Consider the following 13,451-nt stretch of genomic DNA (forward strand, 5'->3'; position numbering starts at 1 on the left):
CGATGTCAGAATTTGATTTATGGCCTGGCAAAAGACACGCAAGCAACGGAGTTGGCGAGTGTGAGAGTGGGCACGACAACACACTGAAAAATTATTAAGCAAACAATAAAAGATGGCCGACGTCCCCCGCCGAACGATTTATGACAGCTAATTATATACGGGGAAGGAGGCCCAGAGCTCCAAGAAGCGCTTGGCCCAAAGTTACACAACGGCCAATGCCAAAAACGCAATAAAGATGGGGAGGGTGGGTGGTTATACAGTCGGCTTTTTTCCTGTATTAATTTATCATCGGAAAACGGCGAAACAAAAGTGACATCAAGTCACTCATCAATCAAAAATTACGAAATGGCTAAAAGAAAAGTGGGAACAACTTTGCAATAAATTAACGCTGAAATTGATCCATTGCCTGCTAAGGTTTCCAGTTTTTCTTGGGTTGTTTTCAATTAGTGGGTTTAACTTCATTGGCTTATCTTTAAAATAGAATATGCTAATTATTGCGTACTGAAATGCCACTTCAAAAATCAAGCTTTTCGTATCAGTGACAACGACATTCATTAAAGTAGTCTTCCCCCTCTCTTTATGGAAATTTTTTCCCTGCACCTTGTGGCAATCTTATCACAACTAAGTTCATGTCTTACCCCAAAGAACTTGTTGAATTCAATTTGTTTGAGGCTTACAGAAAAGATCAATGGTACTAATGGAATATTTTTTAGTTTAAAGGTTCCTATATGAATTGAAAGTAAATCCCTCTTAATCCTTTAAGTTACCAAACCGATTGCAGTTTTTGTTATCAAGTTTTTGAGACTTTCTGATATAAGCAAGTGACATTATCTTAAATGGGGTTATTAAGGCCTCACAACTGGCTTAATCTTTTGATAGTTACCCAGTTAGGTACAAATAGCCTAACCTTACTTAACTAATGTCTACGTAACCTCTTCTGACGTATCAATGCTATTTCTTTGCTTTATGGACTTGGAATTAGTGATTTTGGTCAATTTTCAGCAAACCCAGTTTTTGAAAGGGGTCGATCATAAAAATTGAAAAACTTTTGATTGAAATTAAATACCCTCTGCTCTGGGTATAAAAAGATGTTGAAAACCTCTTGAATTCTTCATTGCGCACACCACACATTGTTATTTACTAATATAATAATCAGCTCCTATGATTTATGATGTGAAGGAGAAACACCTCAAAGTCTGAAGTATACGCCATATATAAAAAAGTGAAGATTTACAGCGGACATCATCTGTCACACTGTGAGGTGTAAATACCGGGGATTATGCTGCTACGAATGCTACTGGGTTCTTGGCAAATAGGAATCAGAGGCACCCACTTGGATAACCACTTTCGTAACCCTTTTCCACATCTTCCACCAGAACAACTGTGCTAATATTTGCCAAACATTCCCCGGGCGGTATACTCGTATATGATATGACTAAGTTGGGTTGCGTCGAGAATTCTTTATACGCCTCTCTGCACCGCCAGTGTTTATCAAGTGTAACACGCTGTGTCTCTGTTTGTTTTCCAACACTCGGTGTCTGGCCCAAAGTTGATTACAAATCCCGCTTTATGGCAAACAATCCAAACCGTTCCTCTTGACTCTTGACATACAATAACTGAAAGAGATTTACAGCCGGTGGACCTCGCTCTATCTCGGTGTAGCCGTAATTTCCAGTTACCAGATTTCACTTTTATTTGTGTATTTTATTTAATTTTTTGTTGGCTTGTTTAAATAAATGGAAATAAATCTGCACGTCAGGCCGGTGGCATGGAGTTGATTTACACCGTATAATGCGCATTTTTCTCGTGTTTAACAGACTTAATGTCTGTTTATAAGGCCGGGGCGAGCTCAGTGGGTCCGTTCGTGTGCTCTGGGTGTTGTCGCGCTATAAAATATATTAAACAAACTGATTTATTGCATTTTGATAACCCCTCACTGGGTCGGGCCACTGCCTCTCCGCCACTCGCTGTCTCCGATTCATATTCGTCGTCTAGGAGCTGTCGTCGGTCCTCAGATGGCTTCCAGCTCAACTGTGCAAAATGTCGAGCGACACCAGATGAAGAAGAACGCGTTTTATAATTGCCTTGGTTATTTATGAGCGACTTTTTATACTTATTACGTACACATATATATGCAGGCGAACGTACATTTTCAGATTTATATACTTTTATTACGGGAGAGTGTGCCTTTAATGATTTTGTTTACAAACGAAGTCTGTTTTTTTCGCTTTTGGTTTATTCCATTTCATACATTTTTTTCTAGGGGCGCCAAAAATTAATGACGCAATAAAAAAAAATAAATTTGATTCGGCAATTGATTTAGTTGTAGGAATAGTCATTTCTCATATATAACTTTGATTTTTAGAGTTGTTAGCCTTGTACCCAAATAACAAGCTTCACCTAAATTAGGACACAACGCTGTCAAAGGTTTCTTTTCCCTGTCTCAAGATTAGCTATTTTGACATTTTTGTGTCAAAATATTTGCGCACACAAATTCTTTGACTAAAAAATGAGGTAGAGGGTGACTTAAGCGATACGTAATCCAAGCACTCGACATTTGACGCAATCTGCAAAGTTTGTTCACGTGTGGCAAGGTTAATTTTATTCATAAATGAACTGATAATGCTTGAGTTTAGTGTGTGTACTTATGAAATAGTATACGTGATTGAAATGACAGACAGCTGGATTGACAGTCAAACAGACGAGATAAGAGCGCACTTGTTTTGAGGAAAAATTCGTACGCTAATGGGTTAGATATTTCTGATAAATTGGAATACACAAAAAATAATTGAAGTAAATTAATTTAAAGATAAAATGCAGTTCATTAACTATTTCAGGAATATTGCACTGATCAATATATTAACTTAATTAATTTGAATAAATATTTTATGACAAATGTTTACTATATTTACCACAATTTTTTTAATCTTAATCACACTTCGGTGTAATTAAGGTTATTCTGCTCATAAAAAAACAAACCTAAACCCTTTCAGTTTCAAAAATCTCAAATCTGAAGTAAGAAACAAGCCAAGAATAAGTGGCGAATGACATATGCACATGGGTTGCAATAAAAGAGCACCACCTTCTGCTGGCTTTCAGTCATTAAGTCATTTACATATTTGCCAACAAAATGTCAGCCATAAAATATAAACTAAAGCAACTGTGTGAGAGGAGCAACTCAGAGCTGTGGCAAAAGCCGGGAAGATAAATGAAGGCGCAGCTGCTGCGGCTACATCAACGCTAATTGCTCTGTGCATCTTACAGATACTCGACGAGCCGAACAGCTAAGATACGCGGGGCGCGAAGACTCGGAGATATATACGAAATCATAACTCATATTTCCACTTTTTTGTTGTCGCTTTTGGGACTCTTGTTGTTGTGTCTTCGGCGGACTTGTGATCTGTGTGACAGGGACGGATGGCAAAAGCAGCGACAGCAGAAATGTCAAAATGCATTAACATTTAATTGAGGCTAATTTAAGGCGAAATATTTTGATTGGCATATATGAAAATTTATGCGTCTCATTTCGGCCAGATCTTCGTCAGTTCTTTCGCTTTCGTTCGCATTCTGTGTTTTTCATATACATTTTTGTTTCTGTTTTTGTTTGTTTTTTTGCTGGCTGTCTGTTGGAGCCGGATATGTTTGAGAAATGAGTGCATTTTGTAAAAATGTCACATTACATTTAATTTATGCACGCCAACGCTGAAAGGCACTTTGGTATCTGTATCTTTTGTGTGCCCTTTTGCAGCTCCTTGCACTGGAAGTGTGGCATGAAATTGTTTTGATGGCGATGATGATATCGCTTGTTTGCTCCCCATCTCAATGGTTTCTCTGCGAAATTGTTTTACATTCATGGTGAAAGGCATTCTGATGTTTATTTTTCTTGTAAGGGGTTTGCTGGTGCTTGTTTTAAAATAAAATAAATTTAAATATTTTATAATAATATAATATATTAAATATTTTATTTATTTATATATAAAGGGTACAAACCTTTATGTAACCCAAATCAATAGATAAATAAAACACACATTTCAAGTTTCGAATAAGAAATTAATCCCAATTTCGGAACTTTAGCCATCAATCATTCAGCCGACTGAAGGACGTCCTTAACAAACTTTGCCCCGCCCAGTGACAAAATTTGACAGGCAAGTCGGCAGGAGGTCTTCAGCCGCCCCACTCGTCAGTAAGTGAATGTGAATGTGGACTTGGGTCCCGACTTCGGACTCAGGACTCCGGACTCCGGACTTCAGACTGCGGACTTCGGACCACCAGCTGCCAGGATCGAGCTGCGGCTGTCAAGCTTTTTAAACCCAAAACGTTGTGGACGAATTGATTTTGCTCCTCTCAGCAGGACTCTGAGCCAACTGACACTGGCAGGCGGTCCTTTGGGCAGTAATGCTACTTTAGCTATTTTCTTTTATTAAAAAAATCTAGAAGAGTAAAAAAAAAAATTTTTTTGTATTATGTTTTTGGATATTTATCTTTTGGTTAATTTTACATTACATAAAGATCTTTCAAGTTTTTGACTAAATTCTTTGCAGAGTGTATCTAAAGGAACATGCATTAATTAAATGTTTTTTATTTTTAGCTCTTTTAAGGTAAAATCAAATTTTAGCTACTTTCTGTAATCGATATTTAGCAGCACTGACAGTCAAGCTAGAATAAGCATCAACCACCTTGGACTTGTCACTGATAGCAGCTGGAAGTGGAAGTGGAACTGGAGCTAAGTGGATACGCCCAGCAGCTAAACAAAGTTTGAATTGACTTTGTTAACTCGACTGACTGGTGGGCTCAAGTGGTAGATACGTAGATACTTGCGCTCGTGCATGCCGCTTCTATGAGGCATGCTGTGAAATCTGCAAATTGCCGTGTCATTATTTGTTAGCATCAAACCGAAAACTCAGCCAGGATGGGATGTCGACGCCCCTTGGCCAACCTTAACCCCAAGAATTTAGCACAGAATAATACACACACTTGCACACTCACATGTATTGTGCTCGGCGTCAAAAAGTGTAATTGGCAGCCCGCCCGACAGCGGACAGTCGATTCCTGTGGATCGGTCCTGGAATTGCGAATTGGGGTGTAACCCACTGTCGGCTTACACACTCAAGTCAAGCGTCCTGCGGACCAACCAACAAACGACCCACCGACCAAACGACCAGCCGACCGACAGAAAACCCGGCTCTTCTCTCTCTGAACTCAAGCGAGCTGGAACCGGCAGACAGTTGGTAACTGTCAGTGGGCATGTTCGACTTGACAGCATAATATTACAAATCCCTGCCGAAAGCAGACAGTAACGATGACAGGACGGCCGGCAAACGCAACGGGGCAAAAGGCAAAAAGGACAACCGCAGAGCAGCCAGCCAGCCAGCCATCCGGAGCAGTTGGAGGTGGTAAAATATCCTATGAAAAGGCATATTTTATTCCTCAGGTAAAATGTCGGACTAGGGGAAATCATTTTACCCCAAAATTGTTTGCGGTTAGCCGAAGAATGGGTCGCAATTGCCCTTTCTTGTGGGGGAGGAAATTGAGCTGGCCAGGTCAGGGGTCTGATCCCTGAATAAAATCACAAGTAAATTGGTCTGATTATATTCCATATGACGGTTCAATCAATCAAACATTGATTTATCCTCGATGGCTGGAGGACAAACAGGACTTGCAGGGTATTATAAAAATGTTTAAATACAATCCTCAGAAATATTTTGGTTTATTAAAATCGCCTTTGCAAATAGAAGTATGTATATTTATTAAATTTATGTGTGGGTAAACTAAATGCCACTCCCTTATTCAGTGCATACCTTGGAGCTACCAAACGCGCAGACAGATCGAGATTTCCTTCCCCGCAAAACTTCCATTTACCCCAACAAACTCCGCCGGTAATCAATTAATGTTGTGTAGGGGAAATCACATAAATTTGCGTAACATTAAACGGATCGCGTCGTCGGCTTGAAACGGACGCATTCGATATGGTCACATTTCACAAATTTTACGAGGAGCCTTTCAAGTTGATAGAAACATTTACGAGCCACTCTCGCCTTGGCCAGTTCGCCAGACTTGGTCTGGTTCGGTTGGTAGCAATTGGTAAACAAGTTTATGGCCAGTCTGCATCCCCAACTCCGCACAGTTTCTCTCTTGATTCGCCGACATGGCTATAAATTTATTGCACTTCCTTTTGCATATAATTTTCAAATTAAGTGTTGCTTCATGTAAATTGATACATTTACTGAATGTATTTTCCTAGCTCTTGGCTGATACAACCGACCAACGACTAGTTGGCTGTCGGGCTTTTAAGATTTTAAGCGAACGAGGTTGGATGAGGCTATAAAACGCTGTTTTCCCATGATTAATGTGGTTCTTAATATTTTCCAGAGCCACGAGTGTCTGCAAAGCAGAAAATTTAGGTGCAATAAATTGCTTAAATGGTATGTGATCACAGTCGTTGTTAATTCAGTTTAAATAAAGTAAAACACGTACAAGTTAAGTGGAGTTCAGGGTCTGAAGATTAAACTTGAAGGTATCAATTCAGAATAAATATGGAAGAGTAATTTCTGTATATAATAAGTTAAGCATTCAGATCGACTTAAATGTAATAATTTTTTTAGTCCAGATTTTTAAAGAAATATCCTTTAATAGTTGGCTAACTCTGCTTATCTCACCTCGTTAATTTACAATCCTTGATGCCTTTCTTCAACTATTTCTTGGCCACTTCTTGCTGAACTCCTCGACTTTCGTTCAGCTGACAGTCACTTCCTGTCAGCGCAGAGCCCCCAAACCCCCTTTCGACCCCGCCTGTGACGGCTCATTAGCATGTGTGCGTGAATGTTCCCCCCTTTCCTTTGGTACGCTCGCTCCTTCGGCTCGCCATTAATTTCGCCAGCTCTCCCTGTTGCCAACTCCTTCCCTCCTTTGGGGCATTTACAACTTAGGCAACTTGCAGTGTAACGCTTTGTATTGTTCACGCAAAATTTATTTCCGCTACGTCATGAACATCCTGCTGTCGTCGTTGTAGTTGTAGTTGTAGTTGTCCTCATCAACATCCTTGTTGTATTTGTTGTTAATTTACGTAATAAATACGCTTGAAAATGTTGCACGCACATGCAAAATGAATTACGTTGCCGGGGAGCAGCAACAGCAGCAACATCAGCAGCAGCAACAGCAACAGCAGCAACAGCAACATCAACTTAACTGTCACTTGTCACAGGGACGTTTCAGGGGCCTCCCTCTGGATGTCCTGGCAGAGCTGTCGTCTCTCACATGTCAACGGGCGTCGCTTTGCTTGGCATTTTTGTGATGTGAAATGAAGCAACGAGGTGACAGCAGCAGCAACAGCAACAACAGCAGGAGGAGCAGGAGCAACAGCAACAAAAGGGGAGTTGCTGCTCCTTGCAGCGGCAGCATAAAATGAATTACTCGCGTGAACAACAAAAACTGTCAGAAGGCTGTCAGCTGTGTGGGCGACACGTGGGTGGGGCGCATGTCGCATTTGCAATCGCACAGTGTTGCTGCTGTTCCCTGTGTTGCTGGTGTGCCCCGGTGTGTGTGTTGCTTGTTGTATTGCTGGTGTGTGTGAGGTGTCAGCGCATCGCATTTGAAATCCTCGCACACTGAAAAACAGTTGACAGTCGGCAGTCAGAGCAGCGACAAAGTATTGCTCCCGACAGTCAACGCCAGCAGCAACAGAAGCAACATCAACAGCAACAGCAACAGTAACAACAGCAACACCAACAGTTACGGCAGCAGCAACATTGGCGACTCTGCAGCAGCAACATGTTGCCATCATTCGTGTCCATGGCTGTGCATATGAAATGTGAGTGTGCGAAATCTTTTGTGGGTCCCTGGCCCATGATTATCTTACCTCAAATTGCTTGTAGCAATCATGGAAAAAGCTACGTTGCGGTTGTCAACCACTCGCAGTTCTCCCTTATTTTCGTTTTCATTTTGCCTTCCTTCGGTTTTTTTTCCTGCTTTTTGGCTGGAGCAATTTTCATTTTCGCACTCCATTATAAAGTAATTTTTTTGCATTACTTATGCCTGTCAACGTCTGGCGCTTTTCGCCGCTTTCTTCTTCCTGTTTCCGAGGCAACGCCCCACGAACATGTGGGTATCCTTCTCGTTGGCAAAGATTAATATGTTGCCGCTTCCTGTGTTTCCACTGCTGCTCACTCGCTCAGTTTGCCGCTGTTTGCTGCTGTTTGCCCGCTCGCATGTGTGACAGTTTGCAAATGTGATTGACAACTGACACTGGCATATAAATTCAAAGCTTTCGCACACACACACACACACTCAACCGTTGACAGTCTACAGGAGCAGCAGGAAAAGCAACAACAACAACAACAAATGCCTCCTGCCTTGAAGGCATGACAAACTGACTGACTGAATGACGGACGTGCCGGGGGTCTGAGCAGTCTCACTGCCTGACTGACTGACTGATGGCCCGACTGTCTGCAATGCAGTTGGGTGTTGTCTCAACTGAACTCAGTTAGAGGACTGGGAAAGTAATCGCAATTCATCTTATTTCCCTCGCAGATTGCTCACGGAAAGATTTAGGGATGCCTTCTGCCTGTTGGTTGGGAGGAGAAAACCTCATCTATTTAGTAAAAATGTTAAGAGGAAAAAGAATAAAAGAGTTATAAATTCGTGTAAAAACGAATATCCGAAGTGGAATACAAATCTCACACATAGATATAAAGATAGTTTGGAAACGTTCAAGCAATTTGCTGGGTCCCATAGGTAACAACGATCATTAGTTTGGGCCCAAAAACTCTGGCAAGTCATTTCCCCGAGGCACAGAGCTCCATCTATACTTTGCTAGTTGCTTCCCGTTTCTTTCAATTACCCAGACATGGCCTATAGAAACTAATTCCAATTATCATGACAACTTCCGTTTCTCGGCTCAAATTACTGCGGCCTAATTGCTATTTAGGGCTCCTTTCCGAACGCCGAGCCGCGTAATGTCCAATTATTCAAACAAGAGACGGAGCCCATAAATGCTGACACAACCGTCCGTTGTCGAGTTTGATAATAGACCCATCAGACTTCGGTAGCCATCATCGCCGCGCAGCAGGTAGTTCCTTCCACAAGGAGGGGAAAACTCATTTGGAGGAGTACAGAGAAAGAATTTAACAATAAAAGTATTAAAAAATAATAAATTCCTAGGTCTCAGAAACTAAAGAGATTCACCAAAAGAATCTTATAGGTATAATAATGGGCTATAATAGAAATTATATCTTAATTTCTTATTCTTAATGAGAGTAGTTCTTATAGTTCTTATTGGTAGATATAGTTCGAGAGTTGAACAGTTTTTCTACACAATTCTTTCTTCTAAACTATATTTTCCTCAGTGCACCAGCAATAAGGCCCGAACCTGTCGCTCGTGCTGACGACAAATGTCTTCAGCGGAAGTGACACAACAAAAATCCCAGGCAACCGAAAGGGAACAAAAAATGCTTGATTATAAATGCCCGATGCCGCGAAGAAAATAAAACTAATAAATTGATGTTGATCTGGCGATGCTGGCTACCGTCTCGAAGCAAAAAAAAAAAAAAACAAAAAAAACTAAAAAGAAAACAAACGCGCCGTGACAATGACAAAATCAAGCGGCAGGGCTGACAATGATGGAAGTGACAACGACAATGGCGCTGAATGACAGGAGGATGTGATGGCACTGTAGAATGAGTGGGGCGTCGACAAGGGGGATCCGAGGGGGGTTAAGGGGGTTACGAGGGGAAGGGGATTCAAGCGGTGGCAGCTGTTCGCTAACTCGACACTCTTGGCGTGACTTGTCAACGGACATCATTCGGCTGCCGTTGAGGTTGAGGTTGAGTTGAGGTTGCCGGCGATGCTGGAGCAACGAAGATCATCATTCATGACGATGATGATGCGGTCTGCGCCTTTTGTTTATCAAATTTCAATGAGACGGGACGTCTGCAATGTGACGGAGGTAACTTATCTCTGCGAAAGAAGTCTTTGTACTCAGATGGGTTCGATTTCACTGGAACTAGTTCTACTGTATAATTCAAAAGGGGTTGATAAGAAAGGCTTTCCTAAGACAGCCTGTAACATAAGAGCAAATGGGAAATCATTATAAATATGACAGTTTGTCAAGACCAAGAACTACTACAAAAATCTTGTGAACCTTTTAAACTATTTTCTTAAATAATACCAAAATATTATAACAATAAATTCAATACTATGATATATTTTTGAATACATTGCTTTTCTTAATCAATTAAAAATATGTTAAAATTGTGTGATCATAATATCAAAATATAAACACATATTAAGGTTAATATTTCTCATGTTGTTCCCATAACTCTTGATCTCTATGCTTGCGGTCAGGCTTATTTAGTTTTTGCCATCCTGGCCACAATTCTTTGTTTTGCCGGCAGTCAGTCAGTCAGCTAGTCAGTCAGTCAGTGGAGTCATCGATCCATCAGCCATTCAATCATTCACTCATTTCGACTGTTGTCACTCACTCACACTCGTCGAGTGGAAGGATCCGGGGCAGATGGGGCACCGGAGTGAAGGAAGGAAAGAAGAAGGCAACCACGTTGCACGATTCCGTGGTGCGCTTCAATGAAAACAAACTGATATTTGCCTGACACTTGAGATTGATTGTCATCCATCAAGGGAGCTGCTGCTGTCGTCTGGCTGAGTGATTGAATGGCAAGGATGCGCTGTTTGCATTTCGAATTTACATGCCTGCCTGCCCGGTCCTCGTTCCAATTTGACTGTCTTTTCCCTCGTTTGGATGGCGTGCCCCTCCAACATTTGGGCGTTGGCCTGAATTGATATTCAATTACGAGGCTGGCGTTTTATTTTGCCACGCCAGCGGAGGCAGCAAAGTAGATCCGAAGGTTGTGGCTTTCACACTCGGTCCACAAGATGCTTGACCAACGTCTCCATTACCTGACAACCTGGCCAAAAGTGATGCCTTCGAGATCTTGTTTGTTTTGGCATGTGTTGGCCAAGACAGCCGAGAACCGCAGAAAAGCTGCCAATTCCAATTTCCCTTCTCGAGATTCATGTGGTTAAGCAGCAGCTGTTAAGTTGCCATGTGATACGCTACTTACACGAAAGACGCTCGAATCAGTGAAAGGGATAATTTTATTTATCTTAGCCACACCTATTTTTATTGCCAGCAAGGCAATTTAACCTCGGAAAGTATCAACTCACTCGTAATAAAAGTTGAACATAGTTTTTCTAATGAAATTTCGAATCCGTCTCAATTGCAGTTGTAGTTCAATTTGTTTTAATCAAAAAAATTGTTTATGTCATGTATTCATTGAAAATGTTGTTTTACTCTGTAATATCAATTTGCAGCAATTTATTTCCAATCAAATTTCAATTACTTATCAAGGCATTTCAATGGCGGTCGCAAATGTAGAGTCAAAATTTTGTAATAGAAAATCAACTTTAATTGGTGTTAGATTTTTGTTTTCTACAACATTTTATTGGATCAATTTTTTTAGGGTTTCTAAATTGGTTAAAATTTAAATAAATGCTGCAATAGGGAATTTTAGTCAGCAAAAATAAATGTTGTGTTTATCACTTTTACCTTTTTTTGGAGTGAATAATGACGCTGACCCACCTTGATTAGGTTTTTAGTTTCCTTCGAGTATTAATCTTTTATTTTCACCTAATCAGAACACCCTACTCAAAGCCATCCAAAGACTGAAATCAAATACATATTTTTCATTTCGAGATTTTTCCCCACTGGAACCGCCGGCCATTTTCAAATCGTCCAAGTAGCGCATAAAGAAATTGAATTCATTAAACATTAGCTTCCTGACACGATCGTCGCCAAGCCTCCGCCGGCAGAGACCTTAAAACATTTAGTGTCGCAATATGCAAATCCATAAATTTTCTGGCCCAGACAGACGGGGATGTGGAGGCCCGGTCCTCAGTTCGCCGGAGACAAGACATACACACGCGATAAAGAAATTCGATTAGGCATCAATTTTAAATGAGACGCATTCCCCTTCAGTCGCCTTCGATTCGTGGCAGGCCGCCTGCTGTGGATGCCACGTAACCTGATACGGTGACACTCGTCCATGTCGTTCACGTCGTCGTCGCGGTTGCAATCTAATTTATGACTTAATTATCGGGCCATATTTAATGTGTCCAATAAACTAGTCTACAAAATTATACCAACACGTCGTTGTTTAGGCTTCGCCGAGATCTCTGCTGCACTGAAAACTTGTCGATCGGATGGGATGATGTTAATGGATTTCCTGTTTGTAGTTGTTAAGGTAAAATATTTTATAAATTAGATTATAAAGTAGATTTCACCTCTACGTTTTAATTCCAGGAAAAATGTGTTTTTACAAATGCCAGTAGTAAATAAATATGAATATATGTAGTGAATGTAAGTTAATAGTATTCACAAATAATTTTAGTTACTTTCTCCTGTTCAGCTTTATAAGATGTAAATTGTTCTCAGTGCAGTGGACTTGGTTAGCCTTAACTTAATGCGTAATCGGAGAGCGGGGAACTTGAATTTCAGCAACTCAACTCGCCAACTGTCCATGGTGTGGCCTCCTTTAATTCTGCGGCCATCAATTTGCTTTTAAATGCAACAATTTGGTTGCCATTGCGGCGGCACCACCGCCAGAGTCCGTACACCACGTCATCGTCACCGCAGCATGCAGCATTATTTTTTTTTTAAATACATACGTATTTTGTTTTTATTTTGGTGTGGACGTCGGTCGTCGGTCGGGCCTGGCTTGCTGGTTCAGCAATAAAAATTTCGTGAAGTGGCAATAAAATTCCATTTAAAATGGCAGCGATTATGTCTCAACAGACCATTAAAGTCACTCAAATGACAACTACTACTTAGGCACTCACAGCCAACACACCGCACCACTTTCAGCATCGCCTTGGACGCACAGCAGCATTTATTTTTTTCCTCTTTTTTTTTTCTTAGCTCCTTCTGTGTTGATCGTGGCTCGCAGATCGCGACATTTGATGACGGGCGCCGGACTTGGATGTTGAGCGTTGTCGCACAGTGGGGCACATTTTATTACCTTGGGTGGTGGCGATCAACCGGCGAACCACTTGCGTGGGCGTCCCCGTCAATAAAGTGGTTTATCGCAAATGGCTTTGGAAAGTTCGCTGACCAAATTCGGAATCACTTTCAACTATGATACCTCAATCGAACATTTCAATGATCTTGTTAAGTTTATTTTTAGAAATAGCTGTGAGTGCAGTTAAAATAAGGTCAAGTTATGAATCACGATCGAATTAATATGGTATTTAAATTTATTTTATATTCAAAAAGTACCTTTAAATATACTTTTCCTTATATTTCCTCTTAAGATCCTTTAATGATTTCAATCCCAATGATTTCCTAATTGGTGAGCAACCCCAAGTGAGTGTGTTCAGCCTCTTGAAATTGAATTACCTTTTCAACCCCAGTCGCCTCATCAAGACTTTAAAACTCCAAGCCGAAT

Source organism: Drosophila ficusphila, unplaced genomic scaffold (genome assembly GCF_018152265.1).
Source record: "Drosophila ficusphila isolate 14025-0441.05 unplaced genomic scaffold, ASM1815226v1 contig_174, whole genome shotgun sequence".
NCBI lineage: Eukaryota > Metazoa > Arthropoda > Insecta > Diptera > Drosophilidae > Drosophila > Drosophila ficusphila.